General features: G+C 41.0%; 1 long non-coding RNA gene across 1 annotated transcript in view; it reads left to right on the forward strand.

The window, feature by feature from the left end:
- Positions 1–1,204: 1,204 nt before the first annotated feature.
- LOC113836411 overlaps positions 1,205–19,824 on the forward strand; it is a 55,073-nt gene continuing 36,453 nt past the window's right edge. Inside the window, exon 1 of the long non-coding RNA XR_003486582.2 lies at positions 1,205–1,288. This is a non-coding gene — a long non-coding RNA (uncharacterized LOC113836411). The remainder of the gene's footprint in view (positions 1,289–19,824) is intronic.

A 19,824-nucleotide genomic window follows, 5' to 3' on the forward strand; every position in this document is an offset into this window, starting at 1 on the left:
CATAGCAGTAAGCAGCAGGGGTGGAAGTTGGAATAGAAAGCTAGGTATTCACATCTTAAATTGCAAGCAGGAAGCCAGAGCACTCAGAATGACAAGATAGTCTGAAACCTTAAAGCCCAACCTCAGTGATGTACTTCTTCTAATTAGGCCACACGCCCCAAACCTCCACAAACAGCGCCACCAGCTGGGGATCAAGTGTTGAAATATGTGAGCCTATGGAGGCATTCTCATTCAATTCACCCCAATAAATGAAATGCATCTGTCCAATTTCTGTTCCCTTAATTTCCCCATCTTTATATCCTCAGTATCTTCCTTCTCACATTCATTCGGTGTTCACTCACTGAGTAGCCACAAATGCTCCAGGAAGAGCTCTTGGGTGGATGAGAAGGCCTGGGCCCAGAAAAGAGAGAACAGCACACCCTTTCCTAGTTCAGGTGGAAGGTGAGATGTCATTGTCTTCCCTGTCTGATTTCATGGAGTATTGATCCTTCTTCTGAGAGCTAGGTGTAGGGAGCCTGCAACCAAATGTGTGGGAAATAATCCCAGACAATGGGAACAACTCTTTGGCTCCCTGTTTGTAACACAGTGACTGAGAGGTTCCAAGGGACTAGACTGGAGAACTCCCACATGTTTTTGGCTACAGGTTGGAAAGGTTTTAATGGTGAAGACTGAGACATCTTTCCAAGGCCAGCATGTTGGGTCCTTGTGGGTAGGTGCTTGTCACAGATAGCATGCTGGAGCATTCTGTTTTCTGTTACGATAAATCTTTCCACCAAAAGCCGCTGAGCCCTACCGCCACATGGGAGCTTTACGCCAGTCTCCCCTGTCTGAGTTAGGGCCCAAATGAATACACAGAAACTTGTATTAGGTACAAAGCTGCTTGGCCAATGACTAGGATTCTCATCTGTTAGCTCAGTCTTAATTATCATAAATCTATATATTTTATAAGACTTATCTTATCAGACGCCTTATTGGCGTCCCTCCTTGCCGGTGGATCACATCCTGCCGCTGGAGCAGGAATGGGAAAGAGGGCCCTTCCTGTTTCTCCTTCGCTTAAATATGAGTCTCCTTGCTACATCACTTCCTGCCTGGATCATCACTTCTCTACTACATTTCCCAGAATCCTCTTTGACTCCTAGTCCCGCCTATCTTGCTGTTTCATTGGCCAAACAGAACCTTATTAAACAATCAATAAGATAACATACACAGAAGTACTTCCCCATCAGTTTTCTGTGTGAGCCTTTGATGATCTTTAATGTCAAGAAGATTTCCCATGCGCCACGGACAGGTTAGTCCTTGAATATTCAATATGTTCTGGCTTTATTCTGTTCCACAGGGAGCCATTTTTGGTAAAGTTAATGCTAAATTTGGCTGGTAGCAGCTGCTGTCACCTTCTTCTGTTGGACACAGCCAGTGCTCCAGAAAACCTATAGAATAAGAGCAGCAATCTTGATGCCAGTCAGAGGTGGTGGGTAGAATAATGATACCAGTGGATGCAAAGTTAAAGGCACTTGGTCTGCTCACCATGATTTGGTGGTGTCAGGCTGTGCACAGTTTGAATGGTGGGCCCTGCCCCCAGGGTAGTCAAATGTTCTATTGTGGTGACTAGAACGGAGAAAGAACAAAGCAAATATGGTTCCCCATGAGCTTACGTCTTTTGGTCTTTTTGATGCAAGGCAAATGCCTAATGGAAGCCATATCAACTGCCAGGAAATGTTTCTGTCCGGCTTCTGTTATTGACTTGCAGAGTGAGTCACCCAGTCTCTTGTGTTTGAGATCTTCCATCTGCTACTAAAGGAGAATGGTGTCTAATCTTTCTCTGTGGCCAGAATACAGGAAGTGTTATTCCAGGGATTTCCGTGGTAAAGATTAGAGGTATGATTAAAGATAGGTGTCCGTCTCAGTCCAGCTTGTGGGAGGACAAACTTTCAGAAGTCAAAAGAGTCTTGAAGCTGGTTGTTGTCCCACATAGCATTTAGGAGGGAGGTAGAGGCAGGAGGATCAGCGGTTCAAGGTCAGCTTCTGCAGCATAGTGAGTTTGAGACCAGCCTGGACTACACCAGATCCTGTCTCAAACAACAACAACAACAAACAAACAAACAAAACCCAACAAAACAAAACAAAAAAACAACAACAAACCTTGATCTGTACAGTGGGATCAATGCCTTGTTTTCTGGGTTATTATGAAGCTAAAGTGCCATGAGGTAAAAATTGTGCCAGCATAGCACCTGATGTATGTTGCATATATGTGTATATGATATGTGTGTATATGTTTATGTGTAGATATGTATGTATGTGTGTGTTGCATAAGTGTGTATGTGTGGATATGTGCATTTACATGTGTGTCTGTGTGTGTGTGTGAAGTTTTTTTCTTTCACTTCTCTCATGCATCCTCCCCAGTGAACTTTTAATCTCTATGTGGGGAGTTGTCAGTGTCATGACTACAGACATTGATACTGACTTGATCTCCTTGATGGGCAAGCAGCAGAAATATGAAGGAACACCCGGGGCTCAGTAGAAAGTGCTGATAATGACACCGGAACCTGCTTGGAGCTCACATGTCCAAATGAATCATGTCTCCCAGTGTGATTCCTGTGTCTTCCTGTTGGTACAGGAATACCAACTACTGTTTCAATTGTTAGGCTACATTGGATTACTCCTGGATGACTGTTAGACTATCTCTGGAATCAAAGGAGAGCACTTTTTGTGTTAGCTCTACATTCTGGGACCTAGATGCTGTCTCCTCAGGACCTGCCACTCAGTGGCTTCCTGCAGGGTGAAGCCTCAACTTTTCAGGATTTTGTAAGATGCTTCTGGGATGATTCCAGCCTTGTTGTCCTTGGCTACCCTCAGTTTCATCTTCACACCCAGTACTCCAGCCTAATGAGACCACACAGAGATTACCGAAAAGTTCTTGCAGAGCCCCAGAATGCTCTGCCACCTCAAACATCTCTGTCTCTGAACTTCCCTAACTCCACCACACCCCAAGTTTAAATGGAAATTCCTTCCTTTATGGCTCCATTACAGTCACTGACTATTTCCCTTGTGAAAGACTGCTCACTATGTTAGCCATTTGCATGCTTATGTATCTATGGTGTAGGAACTGCTAGAGGTTAGAGACCTTATCTCAAGAAACAGCCTGTATCCCATCTGATTGTCCTTTCAGAATTAAATGTCATCAAAACAAAAAAGTGCCCTCTGTCTTATTATACTCTCCATTCATAGCTGTTTTCTTCCTGGGACCAGAAAACTCACAGCAAAAAGAAGTGGTAGTGTATAGGAATCAATGACACACATTTCTGTATTTAATTTTCTCCTGGATTTTATTTCCCATTTTATCTATATTTTACCATATCTTTCATCTGTATTCCCCAAGATATATGGATATTCCCATCCGTGACCATGCTTGTATTTACTTGAGGAATGGTTCATCTTTTACCTTTAGAGATGTCCTCTCATTATTAAAGTTTCCTTTGACTAAGAAAATTCAAAGGTGTTTTTGAAGGTCCAGGACAGATAGCACCCCACCCTTGTTAGCCCTGAACATGTTACCATCCACCTTACATACTCTTTCAGCCACACACCTGGCCTCAGGTGTGTAAAATGTCCTGGGTTAAGAAACAGAACAGTAGTCCTCTCTTCCTTATCTCTATTGTTGTATAGATCAGCATTTCCCATCTTCTCTATGGGGCAACAAGGAGCTTGACTCCACTATCTCTGGGAACTTTCTGATGAGACATTATTCAGTTGTTAGCAAGTGGCATCTAAGTATGAATTCATTTTGTATGCGTTTTTATGAAAACACTTTGGACACTAGTTAAAAAGCAGTTTTAACTAAGCTCCTTTGTGATGGCAACTGCCCCACAGAGAAAAGTAGGAAGAGTGAAGTGATCTATGACAAAGTAACTTTGCCCACATAGTGTAACATAGTGTACCTGAATTCCCTTATTAAGAAAACCAGTTTGGTGCTGGAGAGATGGCTCAGCCGTTAAAGGCTATGCTCACAACCAAAAAATAAGAAAACAAGTTTGTTTCCAAATGCCTTCTTTTTAAGAAATACAGTCTGTCAATATTTGATAAAAGAATCCAGATTTGAATTACCTGCTCTGCCTTCTAGGTTTGGAAGTTACAAAGTGACTTTGGGAATTTTAGACTTAAGTAGGGGTAGAAAGGGTGTGGGAATAGACTCCCACACATGCAGTCTGCTTTGAATAACTGGTCTCCTTGAGAATGGAGAGAAGGGCTTTTTTTAGTCAGGGGTAGGAGTTGTCTCTGAGATAAGGACCATTTGCTTTCAAGAGGATCCTGGTACTTCTTATCTCCACATCTCTTGGGCTGCAGTGGCTCTGCCATGTGCATCTTGCTGTACCCACCTCCCATGGAAGTAATAGCAAGTTTTATATGGAAACATCCCAAACACTCATCCCTGGTTCAGACTTAGCTGATGGCCTAGAGTCCTTGTTCTACAAATTAAAAAGACAATAACTGATGTTCAGACCCATTCATCAATTAGCCTTTAGTCCCACAACTAGTTACCAACAGGGCTGAGGTCAGAATTCAGGTGTCCTGATTCTCTGGGAGGTGACTCCCTCCATATTCCTCTTCTTCCTTCTTGTGCATTTGATGGCTTGTGGCTCTGCAGCACAGCTAAGAAGTATACCTGGAAGTGGAAAGACAGACACAAAGCTGAAACCTTGCTTTGTTTGGAAAGCCCCCAAGAGCAACCATTTATGTGACCACATAGTTGAAATGACAAAGAGATATAGTGAACTTCCTTATTTGAGAATCTTGTTACAACAATTGCAAAATCCTTTCAACTGTTCCTGTTGGAAGACATATTACTTTCTTGGAAGCTTAAGTATGAAAAACTAGCTTTAAATAGTTGTCAATACATGTGAGGTGAGAGGCTTGCTTGATAGAAATTCTAATGAAGGAGAATGACAAGACGGCTCAGTGGGTAAAGGTGCTTGCCGCCAGGCCTGATGACCTGAGTTCGAGTTCCATGATGCACACAGTGGTGTGAGAGCTGATTCCTACAGGTTGCTTTCTGACCCTCACTTCTGAAATGTGGCGTGGGACACCCAGCACATACATTTTCATATTTGCATTAAATGAAATGTTCACAGTCATGTGGTAACCCTTTCTCAGACATTGAAATGGATTGCCTACTTGAGGGACCATCAATAAAAAGTAGGGGAGAAGAAAATGAAGCTATACCAAATCTCTGTCAGATGTAAATTCCAATTTATATGCAAAAGATCGACTGGAAGTGATATGATGGTTTACATCAGCTTACCACCTTGACAGGACATAGACTAACCTCTGGGCATGTCTGTAGGGGATTCTCCAGGTTATATTAGCTTTGGTGCATGCCTGTGGGGATTCTCTAGGTTAGATTAGCCTTGGCACATGCCTGCAGGACATTTCTAGTTTAGCTAAATTGAAGTAGAAATACTCACCTAATGTGGGTAATACTACCACATGGCTGTTTGCTGTGCTGCATAAAAAGGTGAATGGGAACCAAGCACACACATTCTGTAAATAGAGTTCTTAATTGGTCTAATTAATAAAAACACAGAGTCAGATATAGAGGAAAACTCTGAGAGATTTGAGAGAAGAAAGAGCAAGCCACAGCCACACCTTACCTCCTTAGCGTCTCAGCAGACAAGAGAGCAAGTTCCTGTTTCTGCCTGCTTATATCCCCTCTCTACCCAGCAATCTCCTTCCTTCTGTCTGTACAGACCTCCAGACCTCTATGGTTAGCTGTGGTAAGCTGCATTCTTTGACCTTCAGACAGGCTTTATTTGTACAAGCAAGATATCGCCACATATCCCTCTTTTGGTCTAAAAATAAAAAAAAATGTTGTAGCTAATATAAGAAAAACTATATACAATAAGCCCATACAATATATACAGGCAATAAGTACATTAACAATGTCTAGTTCATTAGCATTTGACAAATTCATAGAAAATACTCCAATATCTATTCTTTCTTGATGAGTTCAAAGTCTTGTACCTAATTTACTTTCTATTTTAATTTTCATTATCAAATTATAAGTCTTTCAAACTTATTACACTTAGCACATCTTTAGTGAGTTTCTTTACTGAGTCTTGTAAACAAGAAAAAACATAACTATACTATTTAGTCTTCAACTCCCTCAGAGACCCAAGAAGGAAATAATATTAACTGAATAAGCAGGAAGTGCAAGCAAGTGACTTCCAAAAAATGTGAGAAATGACAGAAACAGCTGGCTGCCTGGACAGTCACCCAAGGTTGCTCTGCAATGCTGGGGCATCCATTTTGGCCTATAGGCCTAGCATATATGGCAGAAATTTCTGTGAAGCAGGATATTCTGAAGGACTGAACCACCTTGTCTTGGCAAGTTTTGCAGTCACTCTTTTTGGTGTCCTGTTTGTCCAGTTAGGGCAGCATACTGTCAGCACTTGCGGCAAGGGCACTTTCTTGCCCAGTGGCGTACCTTTAACACAAAGAAAGTAAACTCCATGTGGAGTTTCTTCAATGCCCATCATCTTCTCTGATATAGATTGGTGCTTCCAAGAGTAGACACGTGTTTCAAGCACTTCTAGTTTGCAACTCCTAGTCTTGAGGTCTACTGAGAACATGATAATTATGGTTGATAACAATATGCTATATTTTAAAAGTTGTGAGATAGTATACTTTAAGTGTTCTCAAAACAAAAATGATGAATATGTGTGATATAACATGTCAATTGGTTTAATTTAGCCATGCCATTGTGAACATACTGTATTGTGTATCATAATTGTCCATGACTTTATTTATGAGCTAAATAAATGAATGGAAAAGAAAAAAAAGTTTTCCAGAAACAAATAATGCATTAAAAATGAAAACAAAAAAGAGTAGACACGTGTTGTTGTCATAAAAAAAGAACCCATATTATTAAAAACATGTTAAATGCCATATTCTGTAGATCTCTGAAGTGTTTGAAGATGACTTGTCTTTTTAAAATATCTGTTTGACCTTGGAAACATACCTAATATGACTATAAGTTGATTGTAATAGCTGACTAATTACTAAACCACATTTCCTTATTGTCTTATATAGTTGATAATAATAACTTTCAAGGACTAGAAATTTTCATTACATTGTTAAATGATCTGTATAGGTACACTACCTTGAACAATATTAGAAATGTATGTACAATATGTTTCAGCAAAATCTATTTCAAATTTGTATCAATATGTAGCATTTGTATACAATATATAAAAATCCAAACCAATGTAAAATATTTAAAACTAGTAGTTGCTTTTTAAGAGTAGATTCAATAATTTACCTTTTTATCTTATAGCTATATCCCCCCTTTATTCTTTTCAGAGTAAATTCAATAATCTACCCTTTTTATCCTATCATATCTGGATTCCTCTTTTTTTTAAAAAAACAAAAACCTTGAAAATTAAACCGTTGTAACTTTCTTTCTGATTGTAAGCAACAACATTTTGCGACCAATCACCCTAAACAATGACAAATATTGATAATCCAATGAATGACCGAAATCACCCATCCCACTTCTTGGGAATGTGGGTGTGGTGTTTTTAGAAAAGTTACTTTTTGGTTTCTGGGAGTGATGGCATCTGTAGGGGATCCTGAGAAGAAAATTCATATAAATTGTCAAGCTGTATCATTTGTTGTCTAGTCTCTGTGTAATGGGCAAGTGTAGGGCTTGTTTCAAATTATGGTTAAAGTAGTCCCTGAGACTGGATCGCCTCAGCTAGCCACCTTAAATTGTTCCAAGCAGTGTCTGTGAGGCTGGATCATCTCAGCATATCACCTCAAAATTGTTATGAGCAGTTTGTAGTCCAAAGCTGATCTTTAGTTGTTGTTGTTCCTTAGCATGTCAGCAGACAAGAGAGCAAGTTCCCGTTTTTGCCTGCTTGTATCCTCTGTCTACCCAGCTATCTCCTTCCTGTCTATCTGTACAGACCTCCAGACATCTATGGTTAGCTAGTGGCAAGATCCATTCTCTGACCTTCAGACAGGCTTTATTTGTACAAGCAAGATATCACTACAACATTCGATGTTCTCTGTTTCCTGACTGGATGCGGTTTGACCAGCTGCCTCAGGATTCTGCTCCCATGACTCCCTCCCACCCTCCCATGATGAAATATACCCTCAAAGAATAAGCCAAAACAAATCCTTCCCTTCTACTCTAGTCAGGGTATTTTATCACAGTAACACAGAAGTAGCTAATATGAGTGGGAAGAAGTATTACTTCTGAACTGCCTAAGGCTGATTGATCATCACTGCAAACAGTCGAAATAACCATTCAGGAATATGAAGATGGTTGGACTTCTATATGGACTGAATTAATCAGGAGCATCTCTATCCCAAGGTAAGTCAGCTCTTAGTGAGGAAGAGTGTTACATAAAATATTTACTACCTTGTAAATATCTGGGGTCATTTATTAGGGAGATCAGTGAAGTACAGATTTTGATCACTCACCAGAAATGATGGCAGTAAAATAAAAGTGTTTGCTTAGGAAACAAATTAAAAAACAAAAACAACCCCAAACTTTATTGATACCAAGGAACATTCATTCAAGGACCAGGAAGCCATGGGTGTGTGGGCTTGGGTCTTTGACTATGAAGCAGGCTTTTGAACTAAATGAAGAATTCAAATAAAGCAGATGGGGAAAAGAAAGCTAACTGCAAACCACCCAGCCAAGTTTGCTGGTCCTAATAGTTTAAGTTCTATAGGTTTATTTTTGGTGAGCGAGTAGATGTTTGGACTCTATTTATGAGGCTCAGTCATTACCCTAGAGAGAAGAATGTTCTGTAGCAAGAACAACGTAAGTACATATGGGTTGAATGACTCACAATTTTTCTTGAGGAAGGTTGTTTCTGTATCCCCGCTGGGCCTTCTGCTCAGGCAGTTAGCTGCTGCTATAGGGAAATGTGAAGCAGTAACATGGTCCTCCCAGAATGGGAATAGGAGAGTTACCTTGAGTTATTAATGACTGTAGCACTAATGACTTTGTGTTGAGGACTTACAGTGTGTCAAGGACTATTTAGGACAATTGATTTGTAAACCTGAGAGGACTTAGCACTTGTTTTTTGAGTTCATGTCTTATAGCTGGGGTACCTGTTGTGGCTCATTTACTCAATGACAACTTTAATGAGATTGTTATCTCTATGAAGATGCCATAAGTTTCCATGTTCAAGCTGGAGTAAGACTGCTTTTTCCTCTGCCTGAGCATTTGCCTTTCCCTGTGGGTGCATTAATACCTTTGAAGAAATGGAATTGGCCAATTTCTTCAAAGTCTTGTCCTCCAACATATGCTGCTTAAGCACTGAGTTATCTGGCCAATGCCATCCTGGGAAAGAGAATGGACAGGAAGCTGGGGTACAGACTGCCATAGCACAGCTAACGATAAGGTGACCATTCAGTACTCCAGCAATTCCATTGGAAAGATTACACAAGACATCCATTAAAATAGGCTATAAAGAAAATGATCCTTCTCACTGGATTTAGAAAGTATATTGGAAAGTTCTAGAATTTACCTTGATGGCAAAAACCATAATACTTAACAACATGGGTTTTGTTTGGAGCTCCAAGTAAGTCTGGGACCTCTTTGACTTTCAGTCTCTTTGATTTTTCTATATAGTGTTTATCAGTATTCAAAAATACATGTCTACATATGCTTTCTTTTAAAAATATTCTCTCTAGCGGGGTGTTGGTGGCACATGCCTTTAATCCCAGTACTCGGGAGACAGAGGCAGGTGGATCTCTATGAGTTCAAGGCCAGCCTGGTCTCCAGAGCGAGTGCCAGGATAGGCTCTAAAGCTACACAGAGAAACCCTGTCTCGAAAAACCAAAAAAAAAAAAAAAACAAAAAAACAAAAAAACAAAAAAACAAAAAAACCCATTTCTCTCTATATTCTTCTCTCTCTCTCATCAGCTTTATGGAGGCTGGGGCTCTTTAGCCTTGTTTTCTCTTGCCTCCTTGGAAATGCTGGCTTGTAAATACTCAATAAATGTGCCAGATGACTAAGTGTATTAATGAAGGTAATGAATGAAAATTATTCTGTGCAATGAGTATTGATGAAATGAGTTTTCTGCTAGGAGTTTCACATAGACTAGGTGGAAAGCTGTTCAATACTCCTATGATTGTCCCTTCCCCAAAGGCTATCTCATTCTAACCATGGTGGGGTCAGGCAGAACATTCGGGTCTCAAGGGCTAGTAGTCAATGCCCTATCATGTAGACAACTCTACCAGGCCTCTGGCAATGCAGGGTCCAGGTATTGATATTTGGTGGAACTCTCTTCCTCTGTATTAGCACACTTCAAATGTACAATAATTGGGGCCCTGGGTTAATTCCATGCCCTATAAAAGGAGGTCTGCAAGACACATTCTCACGCCTACACACCTCACTGAGAAGAATATGCCATTACTTATCTAGAAGCTGGTTGTTTAGCCTTGCCGTTCCTGGCTGCCAAGTGAGAGTGCTGATGGCAAACTTCTAACCCAGGAAAATGTAAATTAGATGGGTAAACCCAGCAGTGAAAATGAAGGGAGGGGATGAGGCCCTGCTCCTCACAGATACCCCAGACATAGTGGGTCCCCATTTTTCCTTGTTCCCCAAACATATTCGCAAATCAAATTCTCCTTGGAACAAAATGTTACTCTGTCATCCTGTGCTCTCTGTGTCCCCATTCTCTATGATACAAACCCATATTCATCAGGTGTGTACCAGCTCATTAGTTAGGACCTCAGAGAACCAAAATGACTACTCATTCTTAGAAACCTGTGTTAGTGTATGATTTGCCTACTGGCTCCTTGTGGGTTTTCCCATGATGCTTTCTTTTACGGTGGCTGATCGTTCATTCTTCTCTGGAGACTTTCTCTTGGGTCACCCAGGGGAACTCCTTTAGTGAGTTTGCAGTCTCCATCTTAGCTCGGTGGGATTCTTATAGAAATTGGCATGCATTTCCCAAGCATCTTAATACCCATCAGTAATTTACCTCAGGGAGAAAGTCTGGAATGAATGCTGAAAATGAGAGCTATTGAAATAACAACAGCTGAGACAAACATTTTCCATATTCTGCAGAGAGTAATCAATATTTGTGAGGGGAGTAACTTGGCAAGAGTGTGAATGTTCCCTATCTGAAGCATGTTCAACTTTGCAGGACCCTTTCCTTGAAGGACCTTTTAACCACTGCTTAATTGGGATTCTCGGAATCCATCCTCTTGGAGGTACCTAAGTCTCCTTTATCCTCCAAGAGTTTTGGTATAATGACACTAGTCCTGATGAAGCAAGGCCAAAAGATGGCTGGTTTTGTTCCCTGGAGCCCTCCCTCTTCGTTGTGAGCATTTACAGTCTGATTAGCTCACTGGAGGTGCAGCTGTGAGCAGGCAATCTGCTCGCCCCAAAGCAAAGGAGGAGAAGCCTTCCTGTGAACTTCAGAACACATGTTGTCGTGGAAAGGACTTTGCTTTTCATTCATTTAGAGCCCTCTGCTCCCAATAAATGGCTGTAAATGGAGAGGACGGGATATGATGTGTGACTAATTTCCCAAGAGGGGCTAAATATCTCGACTCTTGACCCCAGTGTCTTGCCTCCCCCATCTCCCCATTGAAAGACTCATAGCAGCTTTATTAAAAGGTGGGTGTTTGCGGGGCAGTGCAGGATGGGGACAAAGCACACCACCCAGCATTGGCATTCTTTCCATGATGCTCAGCCAGTAGGATCTCAGTGATCTAAGGGAACAGGCAGTATGCGCTCAGTTGATTCAGCTGAGGAAGTAACTTAGTTTGGCCTTATAAGGCTGTGGTTCCGGTGGAAGCAAGACTGTCTCCATCTGAAAAGGCCTGAGCATTCCCAGATGACATCTGTGGTTTTTCCAACACACAGTCGGCCTCCTTGGTTCCTTGCAGTGCTTAGGTTGTGCAATCAGGATTTGGCAGGTTCTTCATCCTGTGAAATCTGTACATTTTCAGCTCTGACAGCTCAAAAATAATCACTAAATCATTTTTATCAGGGAGGTTTATCGTAAAGCAGAAACTTTCTCGTCCACATTTTTCTTCTTACCAACCAGAACTAGAAATGTGATGATTTATGATGGAGGAAGGTGGCGTGGAAAGAGGGCTGTTTTCAGAAAGGAGCAGTACAGGTTCTTCTCCAGGCTTCCCCTCTTTACTGTCACAGGAACTTGGGTCTTTTAGGGCTTTGGTTTAATCATCTATAAGGATGAGAAAATAGTTGCCAAGCAAATGTGAAGATTAGTTGTAATGTAAGCTAAGTGCTAAATAAATGGATGGGTTAAGTACATTTTTCATGAAAAAATGAGTGGTATGTACATGGTCTAGTGATATTCCCTATATATTCTCACTATAGCAGTGAGAGTGATGATGTAAACTGTATATGTAAGGAATATAAGCATTTTAGCCCTCAACAAACCATCCATGCACACAGGCCCACATTGCATGTACATACACATGCACGTAGGTTTTGGAAACCTTGACTTTTGATGAATAGCTTGCTTCTGAGGTTAGGCCAAGATTACATGTCTCTGAGTTAGTCTTCAGGCCTCTATGTTTGTAGTCGTCTGGGAATGTCTGAAGTGTGTTCTACTGAGAGCCACAGAGACCATACTGAGGCTTTCCCTTTCCTTCCATCAGCTGTCAGCAGGTACAATCAAAAGACGTTGCTCCTAAGTTTCACTGCTGTCTGAGGTCTGAAGATAGAAATCAGTCAGAATTCTAGCTTTTGAGGTATGAGAGAGTTATTTCTAGGCCTTGAAATGTTCTCTTATCACACAGCATCTGTGTTGTTTCCAACAGAGTTTATGAACTGACTTCCCTTGGCACAGTGAAAAAGACACGGTCCTTCCCCTCACAAAGTCTCTCTGACATAATATTGGCCACCAGCTTCGTAGCATGCTTAGTGAAAGACTTGTTATCTCACAATTATAAAACAGAAACAAATCAATTTAATGAAATAAAACAAAAAAACTGCTTGAGACAAACTTGTAAGTTTTCCTTATAGATCTTTTTAGTTTTTTGCAGCTGCTGTGCTGAGGCACCAGGTGAGGGGTACCTGAAGGATTTGGAGTGTGTATCTAGGGAAAGGTTAATACTTCACTTTGGAAATATTGGCCAATGGTAATGTAGAGACTGGGTTGGAGGGGCCTGTGCCTGGAAGCTGGGAGGATAGGGACATGATGTGAAAGAGAGTTCACAAACTCAATGTTGACAGAGAAAATAAGAAGCAGTGATACACTGAAAATATTTTTTATCAAATAGAATAATTGGGACTTGGTATTCTGAAACACAGAAAGAAGAAAAAGGAAGATGGAAGACAAGGATGATGCCTGCTTTTCTAACTTGAGAAGACAATTATATGGTAGTCCTGTTTACTGAAGCAGAATATTACAGAGGGTCAGGCTAGGGGAAAGAAGCATTCCATATTGAAACTCAAAGAGATGTCTAAGGATCTATTGGTGATATCGTTTATGTAATTGAATATTCAGATCCAAAGCTCTGGAAAAATAGTTTTCTAAGTTTGGAAGTTTTCAGCACAAAGTTATCATTTAATTCATGGGGATTCATCTACCAAGAGGGCTTGATTGATTGAGAAGTGAACAGACACCTCTGGAGAGTCAGTGTATTAAAGTCGGTCAAGGGCAAGAAATGGCAAAGGAGAGGGAAAGAAACAATAGATGGGGAGGAGGAGGATGGGGAGATAAAGGATGGAGAAGTCAGGGTTCCAATACAAGATGCTAGTCATGTAAGATGGGGCAAGTTTCTTGTGGGTTTTATGAGAATTTGCTGTTTGTCTTTGCAAGAATGGCTTAAATAGAGTAGTGATGGGGGGGGGCAGAGGACTGTTGAGGACATGGGAGGTGAACAGATGGACAAACATGTGGGGGTGAAGACTTAGAGCAGGAACTAGAAAATCACATGGGACAGTGCAGAGTCAGAACACTTTGCTTTCATTTTCTTATTATCTCGAAGACGAGGAAGCTTGTGGGTGATGGAGGTCTTTGGGAGAAGATAAGCTGTGTGAGAGATCACTGGCAGAGAGAAAGGCTCTAAATCCATGGTACAGGGACTACTCTCATAAAATGGATGCATCTTCTACTGTGAGAATAAACAGAAGGGTACACAGAAGCTGGTAGCTTGGGTGGCTGGATAATTCAGCTTTTCATGTCTTCAATTTTTCAACTCATGACCTCTCTCAGCTTTATGCTACTATTTAGATTATTTCTTTTTAAAACATGAAGATTTATCGACCTGGGAATTTCTGCTTTAGTCTAGGGCATCTCCTAGTGTCGTTCATGACTTAAATGTAATTCCAGAGGGCTGGGTGTGTCTGTCTTGGTGTTCTGTCTAAGTGAAGCATTTAGGGATGGATGGATTACTTCCTTTAAGTGGTTGGGAGTGCTTGGCCTATCCCGCATGGTTAATCACATGTTAGGATACATTTGTGACTTCAAAACAAAATGAACTGAAATTAAAGCCTGAATCTCATCCATCTAGCACTCCACCTGGATATGCAAAGTAGTGCCAGACGCTACCCAGCACTTTATGCAAACGGGTGTTTCATCTTCCATTTTTTTGAAAAACACTTTGAAAGTGATTTTCTGACTACTAAAGCTAAGATGTCTGATTAACCTTGATTACTTTTATGCAGTCAATTTGAAAGTTCATCAGAGACAAGATTTGTGTTCTTCAGTGTACCTGCCTTTAATAGGTTGGCACTGGCTATATATCTTACGATAGGTCTCTCCCAGTAATAGATGAATTATTTCCATCCTTTATAAATAGATTGTATGTATGTCTGAAGTTGGGACATGAGTAATATTGAAGGTAACTTAGGAGAGAGACAAGATGCTGAATATGGCTACTGAAGCCTCACACTTCAAGGATCTTTTCCATCACCATCTAAACAACCTATGGGGAATGAACTCAAAGTACATGGCTTAGTGGGAAGATTACCCAGAATCTAGGCTATCCTGGTCTGTAGAACATACAATCATAGGAGAAAGCATGCTTGGTTGCTGTCTATGGGAGTGAGACATTATACAAAGCTAGTCTGTGGGACTCACTGCCTCCTGGATCAGGCTCCTCATTTGGAGGTCCATTCTAATCACTCAGAAAGTTATAAGGAATTGATTATATCTGGGTACATATAGTCCGATTTAATTTATAGGCTATGTACAGTGGCAATTAAAAGAAATTTCCTTAGGTTAGCCTAATGTGTATAATTTAAGAACTATTGATTTAGATCATGGGAGGTTTTAAGAGATTCCCTGGACTGGAGATTATAAGAAACACAAGGATAATGATCACAACTAATGTATTCTTAAGACTGTATTTTCTAGCCATTGAAATATAATAATACATACTTACACACATATCTTTGTGTGTGTGTGTGTGTGTGTGTGTGTGTGTGTGTGTGTGTATGCATTCTTGTGTGGGTGTCTGAATTTCATGGCACAAATGCAATGGAATGTGTTGGTCCTTGTTGCTTCTGAACATGTCAGAAGCTTCAGGAAGAATGTTACTTCATCATCACATGTTTTTGTCTCATTTCTCTTGCTATGACAAAAATACCCCGACAAAAGTAACTTAGAGGAGAATGGATGCATCTTAGAACACAGTTCCAGGCAACAGTCTGTCCTAGTTTGCTTTCTGTTGTTATGATAAAACACTGACCAAACCAACTTGGGGAGGAAAGGGTTTGTGTAAGTTACAGGTTAAGGTCCATCATTGAGGAAAGTCAAGGCAGGAACTCAAGCTGGAACCTGGAGGCAGGAATCCTGGAGGAGTGCTGCTTGCTGGTTTGCTTTCCATTCCCTCCTCAGCTGTAGCACGAATAATAGAAAACCCAAAGACAGATATTGGGGTTCAAGCTGAAGATCAGAAAAGCAAAGCAGCCAAGCCACCAGAGAGCTCTTACTTCTACTAAGGCTGGGGAGATACTGTCCTCAATGTGGCTGGAGACTAATTGCTTAAGACTGAATGCCAGCTCTGAGACCCTGTTCCTGTCTTACTCAGCTTTGTTTCTTATACAACCTTGGACTACCTGCCCAGGGCTGGCACCACCCACAGTGGATTGGGCTCCCTCACATCAATTGTTAATCAAGACAATGTCCCACATACTTGCCTATAGATGAATATGGTGGAAGCAGTTCCTCAAGGATCACTCTTCCCAGATGACTGTGGTGTCTAGTTGATAAAAATTAGCTGGTATACATCCATCATAGCAGGTAAGTCATAGCTGCAGCTTGAAGGGACTTGTTCTATCATACCCATCATTTGGGAATGAGGGTCAATGAATCCATGCTTGCTGATGACAGATGGCTTTATTCTTTTTGCCCAGTCCAATGTCCAGACCACATTTGATGCTCAAATTCAGAGTGAGTCTTCTCACTCAATCAACCCAACCAAAGACATCCTTACAGAGAAACCCACAAGCCAACCCAACCCAGAAAACTTCCCACCAAGACCCCTGTACCTTACACAGTATCCCGGTGACAATAAAGCTAAGCATCACACCACAATTCACCATATTTTGAAATGCACACAGTAGGCATTTTCACCAGACTGGCATGAGAACAGAAGAACAGACATTATCTCTGTGGGAAATCCTTGGTTTTCAAAGAAGTAGACTTTATGAAGATGGAAACCAAGGAAATGTTCTGCTTGGAACTTTATCTCACTGCAACTTGACATCATATTGCTTAAGGTGACTTTGGGAAGAAGTGGTTTCTTTGTGGGAACATAGGGACTGAAGGAGTAGGAACCAAATAAAGCAGGGTTCCATGAAGCACAGCAAATGGCACTGTAGGTGCTCATCACTGCATACCAAGAAATTAGGCCCAACTTCTCTAGAACTCTGGTACTTAGGAGCCAGTTCTCTTAGAACCAAACACAAAAATTTTAAGGTGAAGGAAATAAAATCAATTCACATCTTCTTACTTATTTCTCAAGAACCCAAAGAAGCTAATCTGCCAATAGTGTCATTTCCGAGAGGCTAATAGAGATCATGTAAAGTCTGGGATGCCTCCCCTGGGATTTGAACACGTCTTGTTCTGAGCATGTACTTAACTTCTCTTTTTGGCTTCACTCAGTCTCCCAGGAATCTTCAGAGTTTAGAAAAATACTACTGAGAAAGAGGTGGTCTTTTCAGAGATAAGAAGGCCTTCCAGATCTGTCATTCCTTGGGAGAAAAGTCTTTGCAGGTAGAAAGCATGGATTACTTTATATTAGATTTTATATTTTTTCAGTTTTGATTACCTAGGACCACACTATCATTTAAAAGTTATGAAGCAATTTTATAGCTTGTCTTGCTCTTTCCCTCTAGGTATTATAATAACTCTCAAATATACAGGAGGAAGAAGACAGTGTGGTTCATTAGATTCTATACTTTGCATGAAACCCAGTGCATCACATCATCAGTTCCTTTGTGAGCATTGGACAGAAATTGTAAGTAAGGTCACTGTGTCTATGAAGCAGAAAGCTCCTACCCATGTGAAAGAGACTGGGATTTTATCCAGGAAGAGACTGCTGTCATTTTATGATTCAACACGAAATGTCTTTTGAATTGTTTCTTGGCAGTGACTCAGAGTAAGGAATTTTTGTGGAAGTAAACAAAGTCCACACAACAATGCTCCCAAGTGATTGGGTAAGAGTCCTTGGCTGTTAGCACTTCCAGGAGGCCTTTAAAGTTTCTCATAGCAACGGCTCAGTAGCAAGGTAAGGTCTGAGTCACAGAGGAACTCTGGATCAGGCAGCAGTCTAGTTACAGGAAATTCATAATCCAAGCCCAAATGGGAACTTATAAGAAGAGCAATATGATGAACCAGTGAACTCTTGAACTTCTTGTCTTCCTGTAGAATGTATTTAAACAGAGTTTGGCCCTACTGGTGGGGGTTAAATAGCCCAGGGAGGATTGGCAGAAATATAAATTCATATACTATTCTAACTGAAGAGTTCTTAGCATTATTTTTATTGAGAACCTTTTCACATTTGCAGATGTTTAGATTTTTTTTTTAAATTTAAAAATAAGACATTCAGGATTGCCAAGGAGAATTCATTATTGAAACATCACTGATTTAGAAATGTAATACAGTAATAGATGTACCTATTAAGTTATGAGTCAGATCAACTCATCCAGTGGGTCTAGTAACTCTTGTCATATCAAAATAGTGCTGTATAAAAACAACATTCTGGAATTTCTGTGGCAGCTCTAATGGGCTGTTATTAAAATATTTATAGTTTGTTTTGGTAATAATGTCACAGCTCTTATAATACCACTAAAGGATATTGTCCATATTCATCTTGGAAGTGGAAATGCTACCTTCCACTTAGATGTTAGCTGGACCAAAGGGTCTTGTTTTATATTTTTCCCATGTAAGTTTGCAATCTTCTTCATTCTATCCATAATCCCCTGAGATCTGGAATAGTAGGTTAGACATGCCTGGTTTGGCTTAAGCCATGCTGGTCCACTGATTGGGTGGCCAGTTGGCTTTCTGGCTTGTTCTATGTATATTGTATAGGACCTTGATTGGGGTTGGGGTAGGGACCGGTATACTCTGGGTCACTTCCCCAGCAGGGAGGCATTGGTAGATGGATGGGGAGAGAAAGTTAAGAATCAAAGTGGGTTCCCTGGTCCAAAGACATGGCCTGATGCTTCTTTGGTCTTGAGAATGTCACCCTTTTGCCATTTCTTCCTGTAGGACTTGAAGGATTTCCAGCCTGTAGAGATTCCCAAGTCAGTACTTCTCTGTGGACCATCTTAATCCTCCTTGAGTGGGGTGGGGAAAAGAGAACAATATGCAAGAACCTAGGGGAGGGGTTGGGACACAGAGAGGCCAAAGGCTGGGGAAGAAGGAGGTGAGTGGACCTCAGACAGTGAGGAGAAACCGTTCAACCTAGAATTCTATCCAAGCAGAATCACCTTTTACTGTGACTTAACTGACAGAAAGATGCCCAGTGCCATCCGTGTTCCTGGAGTGGTTTTGTTTCTTCTACATTCATGGTCCTTGGTTTTCCTCAGAGGTTCTGTTTCTTCTTTCATTTTTTGAGGCTATTTCAGCTGCTTGCCTAACAAAGCTCAGTTTAGAAATGAGAGCCTTCACTTTGAAGGCCAATTTGGAGCAGAGAGAGTGAGGGAGGACCTGGGGCCCTAAAGGTGGGTGAGGCTGCTAAGGCCTCTGGCTGCTCTTGCAGCACTCCCCTGAGTCTGGACGCTTGACTCTGTAGCTTCCAGATATGAGATCATCAGGATGTGATGGCCTCAGGCAGAGGCTACCCAGTAACAGATGGCAAAGAACAGTCATGGCTCCATAGTCAGGGGATAATCAAAGGACTTGTTCTGTGATGCGTCAGTAGGTGTGTGTGTGTGTCTAAAATGTGATGGTTTCATGCATTTACGTCTGTCATTTGTTTCTAAACCAAGGAGAGATGTTTTAGGTTTATAGTTCAATTTGGGAAAGATAATAAATGAAAAGCTAATCCCTTTGCATTGAGGATGATTTCCTCACTTGAGAAATGCAGCTGGTAAGATGCACCTCTGAGGGAATCACAGGATTCCAGTGTGGCCCAGAGCCCAGTGTTATTTGTGGGGGGAGCTTCTCTGGATCTTGCTCATCAAAAGCATGACAGGCATACAAGACATGAAATAAATAGCTCCATCTCTTACAGTCTTCCTGTGGCTTATGGAGAGCTGGGATGTACATTTGTTATCTAATGATCCAATCATGGCAAGTCAGTTTATCATTAAACAGGGTTTCTGTTTGCTTGAAGTTCATATGAGCCGACCTAAGTCAATGGGGTTTTTG

The sequence above is a fragment of the Cricetulus griseus genome, chromosome 6 (genome assembly GCF_003668045.3).
Source record: "Cricetulus griseus strain 17A/GY chromosome 6, alternate assembly CriGri-PICRH-1.0, whole genome shotgun sequence".
Classification (NCBI taxonomy): domain Eukaryota; kingdom Metazoa; phylum Chordata; class Mammalia; order Rodentia; family Cricetidae; genus Cricetulus; species Cricetulus griseus.